At 43.1% G+C, this 5,517-nt stretch overlaps 1 protein-coding gene across 2 annotated transcripts in view; it reads right to left on the reverse strand.

The window, feature by feature from the left end:
* The window catches only part of LOC103358265 (sialic acid-binding Ig-like lectin 14), a 21,922-nt gene that overhangs the window by 12,245 nt on the left and 4,160 nt on the right, over nt 1-5,517 (reverse strand). The gene's annotated exons all lie outside the window — the stretch shown is intronic.

Below are 5,517 nucleotides of genomic sequence, written 5' to 3' on the forward strand. Positions count from 1 at the left end.
GAGCACCCCCCTCCCCAGCACACTACTGCATAAGAGACCACTGATGCCACCACAGTCTCATAGAACGTCCTCAGCAGTGGCCTGCACACACCAAAAGAAGCAAGTCTCCTCAGCAGGTATAAGCGACACTGACCCTTCTTATACAGAGAGTCAGTGTTGTCTGTCCAGTCCAGTTTGTTGTATAGGTGAACACCCAGGTACTTGTAGATCCTCACTCTCTCGATGTCAAGTCCCTGGATGTTCGGTGGAGTGTGTGCGGGCTTCCTGTGGAATATGCATGCGCTGTAACCAACCTGGTCATTTTGCACGAAATTGTGATGGAGTGCGTGTTCTGTCTCGTTCACCAGTCACCTCTCGACTCCTGTCAAGTCCTGCTAGGCAGCACCACACTGTTGTCGGGGTCGGAAAACTAGTACCCACCGGATTGCAGAGCCACAGTTTGGGTGTGGCCACTACCGGCTCACCAGAGTTTTTAAGTAACTTTGAGGCTTCTAAGCTGATTTCGTCTTGTCCCCATTTAGATGTGGATATGGGTGGCATTAAGGTCCGATGTTTGGATACTGGTTCCCTGGTGTCCACGATTTCTGAGAGCTTTCTCCGCCAGCATTTTGGTTCTTTGGGTCAGGAGCGCCTCCGATTATGTCACTGGTTGGAGCTTAAAGCTGCCAGTGGTCTGGCCATCCCCTATATTGGCTACCTGGAACTTAAGGTAGAACTCTGTGGCAAGGTGATGTCCCACTGTGGAGTGTTGATTGTAAGGGACCCCCCTGGTGGTGTGTCTGCACGAGTGCCCGGTGTTTTAGGGATGAACGTCATCCATAAGTGTTATCAACAGCTTTTTTGTGCAACATGGGGCAGCTTGATTCTCACAGCTTTGTATCTTGAAGGCCGCCAAGCCTGTTGTGCAGGCACTGCAGCAGTGTTGTGATACCAGTAATCAGGCCCCTCGGGATGGTCCAGGAAGGGTGAAGGTCCGGGGTAAGAGGCCATGGCAGATTCCTGGCTGTGCCATGAAAGTTGTGACCGCAACATGTTCTGAGCAGTACTCAGGTTCCACCATCCTCTTTGAGCCCTTGGATTCTGGTTTGCCTGCTGGGTTGCTTGCTTCTCCTTCCCTCGTCAGAGTAGTCAAAGGTGCAACCTACATACCTGTTGTCAATGTGGATTCCACTGATGTGTGGTTGCATCCCCGTACAGCTGTATGCTGGATTTTGTCAGTGTTGTCATTCTCCCTGCTGGAGTTACTGAGGTGCCATCAAGTTTGGCTACAATGTCTTCCCAGACAGTTTTTCCTCCAATGTACAGCAGCAGGTGGAGGACATAGCGCCGCCGCTGACATCACCGTCAGCTGATTGAGACGGCTGCTGTTTTGTCTCCGCTTTGTCTGCTGTTTATCTCCTGCTTCTTCTTCTGCTGTTGGGTCATCTACTGTCCATCGCCCAGTTTTACTGTCTCGCTGAAGGTGCTTCGCATGGCGCTTCGGTGACTTGCGTAACTGCATGATCTGGCCGTCTTGGCCCAAACGCTGTGTTGCCCGAGTGAATCACCTTGACTGCGTGCATCGTGAATTATAGAGTTTAATCTGCCTTTTAATTGTGTGGTTGAAACATTCATATTGTTTTGGCTTGATTGTTTATTCTTTTGTTGGTGTTTATTTCCTTTCATTTGGGCATTTATCATTTTGTATAGTTTAATGTAAAACCTGCCCATTTAGTATATGTGATTCTTTAGTATGTTTTGTATTCATCTGTTAATTTCCTCCCTCTTAATTTGTTTTCTCCTTTTCAGCTGCTGAAGGCCGGTGGCGGTGGTGCTGGTGATCCGGGTGGTGGTGGTATCCCCCTCCTTCGTGTGCTGTGATCCTCTGGGAATTGGTAGAGTGTGTGACACGTGTGCATGGGTGTTTTTGCTTTATTTTGGGGAACTCCCCTCCCCTTCACTAGCCCCTGTCCGGCCGGTAAGCGTCAGCACTCTGATTAGGTTTTTTTTTAATGCTTTGTTGTTTTTAAATGTTGTAAAGCACTTTGCGATTGTTGTTGTTGCACATGAAAAGTGCTATATAAATAAAATTTGATTGATTGATTGATGCTGTTATCCCGGTATGAATGGTGTCCACATTTTAATTGAAAATATATTTTAAAACTTGTGTAATAAAAGAATTTACTTGAATCTCTAATCCACGTCTCATGCCTGGATAGAACGGACCTGTGTGCCTTCTTGTGTTCAAGAAGGGTAATTCTCTGGGTGCAATTCCCAGATTGGCGTTTTTGGACACCTAGTTCCATTCAATAATCCTGGGATCATTCTAATGCATAGTACATTGTTGTAGTCTGCCACATAAAGGAAAGTGCTGTTAATGTGTTTTTTTTTTCCCTCTCTGTTTTAGAAAAGTCTTGTTATCTTGGGAAAGTGACAAACCAGTCCACACACTTTACATGAGTGTGTGCATTCAGAGCTGATTTTTAAATCACTTCAACCATGCACAACACATACAACACTGCTGCATTGCTCTTCATGGCCTCTATTACTAACTAATATCTGCATTTATTGGAATAGTAATCACTCGTGTATAAGATGTGAGAAAGATGAAGGGAATTTAACTACTAAAGATTCTGGTATGATATATCTGCTTCAAGCATTTCTGCATTTTGACTGTAAACAGTATCTTTGGAAACACTTCTGCATATTTGTGGCGTTCAAGAGAATTGTGCGATAGCTGCAGTAAAGTAACTGGAGTGCTAATTTATTTTTGCCCTGCTGTGTTCTCTCAATTTCCTGTTTGCTGTTGAATTGCTCAACTTTTTTTTGTTTTAGCTGTGAGAACCACGGATTGGCCTCATTATATCTCACTGTAGATTCTACACTGTAGAAGCTGTAGCCACGGCTGTGCCAGCAGACGTTTGAAGTCCTGTTTGTGAAAATGTGCCACTAACATTTGTTTGTTTGTGATCAGTCCATCAGCAGATTTGTTTCTGATTGTTTTTTCATCAAATTCCAGAAAACTGTGAAAACTTTCCTCAATTTCACCCCATGACAAAATCAATGTTTAATGCAGTTTTATCACAGGTAGCCTAATTGTACAACATAGATTCAAAACTTGAAATCTTATATAAAGTGTGACATCACAGACCAATACAAGTATTAAGGTGGTTTCACAATTGCCACAAAGTGAGAATAATTGAATTATTATTTTTTCCCAAAATGAGCACAAACAGATGTAGAAATGAATGCAGTTACACAATAAAAGATTAAGGAGACATTAGAACTGACTCAAAGCGATGCAAAATGAGACACACACATGGAAAAACCATTGCATCGCAAACAGGAACCAAACAACAACCAAACAGGACCACAGATTCAGACCACATCAGTTTTGGTTTCCTGTAATTTTTGTCTTACTTCTATGTAGGTCAGATGGAGGGTTCTTCAAAGTCTGCAACATCGAATCATAATCTGTCCTACTGGTTGGTACCGCTAGCCAATCTATTTACCTTTAAAGCACTGTTCAGTTACATTTTCAACTGTTGTCAGCTGCACGATGAAATTAAAAACAAGATGTTACATATGAAAGTTTGCGTTTACATTAAAGCACACAGCATCATGTATGAAACACATAATAACCACTTATTTCTGTGGGATACAAAAATACCGAGCACATGATGACACTTTGCATATTATACAGCACTGTTTACATGCAAAGCAGGAGTGAAAAATAATTAAAGGAACTCTATAATAGCAACTAGCTTTTGTACATATCGCAAGGTACAAATGACCAGAAATTGTATGCGTTCTCATTATTGCATTTCAGAGGAAAATATGGTACTTTTCACTCCAGTGGATTGTATGAATGTCGGTTCTCTGTTGACTGAAGTGTTCAATCACACAGTGTTGTAGATTAAAACATCCATACTGTGATATTGCTCTATGACACACAAGGTCTGACACATTCTACATACAACAGGCTGGCTTTTGTTGGGCATGGGAGAGAGAAGAAGAGGGCAAAGACAAGGAGGTTTCCCTCTGTTTAAAAGGAGCAGCTCCCTGGGCTGGTCCAATCAGACGGGTCCATCTTCCTCCATCTCAGCCAATTGGACAGCTCCACCTCTTCTGAGGAAACGGATGCTGTCCAAACACAATCAAGCAGGCGAGGAGAAAAAAACTTCTGCCATCGTAAAAGGCAGACACACATCCATCCATCCATTATCTATACACCACTTAATCCTCACTAGGGTCATGGGGGGCTGGAGTCTATCCCAGCTGACTCAGGGTGAAGGCAGGTTCACCTGGACAGGTCACCAGTCTATCACAGGGCTNGTCCGTAGGTGTGAATGTGAGTGTGCTTGGTTGTCTGTCTCTAAGTGTAGCCCTGTGATAGACTGGTGACCTGTCCAGGGTGTCCTCTGCCTTCACCCTGAGTCAGATCGGATAGACTCCAGCCCCCCATGACCCTAGTGAGGATTAAGCGGTGTATGGATAATGGATGGATGGATGGATGGATGTTTTTGGACTGTGTGGGAGGAAGCAGGAGAACCCAGAGATAACCCACGCTGCATGAGGAGAACACGCAAACTCCACGCAGAAAGATCCTGGGTGTCCTCAATTTTCTTGCTACGAGGCAATGGCGCAGACCACAGCTCCACCTTGAAGCCCCAGACACACATCAAAATACAATAATATGACCCAGGGTCATGACACACACCTCAGATGTATGTGCAGTTTCCTACAAAGTCACAACTAGTCTGCCTTCTTTAGACGTTCGTGTTTTATGAAAAAGAAGCAGAACTAAATATTGTCATCTTATCGGTATTATAAAAAAAAGCTTCATGAATTTTAAGCAAAAGAAGGCAGCAGGCTGTACAATGCAAACTGACAATTAGTAGAAGAAACATTTAATCCACTCTAGAAATACTACGTAAACTGTATATACGTGGAAAACATTTGCTTTAATAACCACGTTTATCTGAACTCACAAGTATTGGGTCGAAACAGTTGCGTAATGAAGTGATAAAGAGAATTACACATGATGTTCTACTTTCATCACTTATTTGACATCAGCAAACACTGTCTCTGCTTTCAAATGTTAAACCTGAACATTTTGAGAGTTGCTTTGCCAACAACTGACACTTTATTACTTTTATGAGATTCTTGTAGGTATATTTATTTATGTGTAAAGTTTACTTATTTCTAATTGTTTGCTTGTATAACTTGTGGCTCCTGTTTTTCTCATGCAGCTGTTTTAAACACTGCTTTTGTGCATTCATTGTGACTTCGACTTTCTTTATTTGTCATTACGGATTTACACAGTACAGTGCACGTCTGAATGAATGAATGAATTGTCTCTTACATTCTCACACTTTTTGCTTCTTGGCTGAAAAACGCTCTACGAAGAAACTTTTCATGATGTTGAGCTTAGTTGACATCAGTGCCAACCAGTGGCGGCTGGTGAGAAAAATAGTAGGTGGGGCTGAAGGTCTGGAAACCAGAACCCTGTAGGGGGGTCCGGGGGTATCCTCCCCC

This window comes from Stegastes partitus, unplaced genomic scaffold (genome assembly GCF_000690725.1).
Source record: "Stegastes partitus isolate 25-593 unplaced genomic scaffold, Stegastes_partitus-1.0.2 Scaffold300, whole genome shotgun sequence".
NCBI classification, from domain to species: Eukaryota; Metazoa; Chordata; class Actinopteri; family Pomacentridae; genus Stegastes; species Stegastes partitus.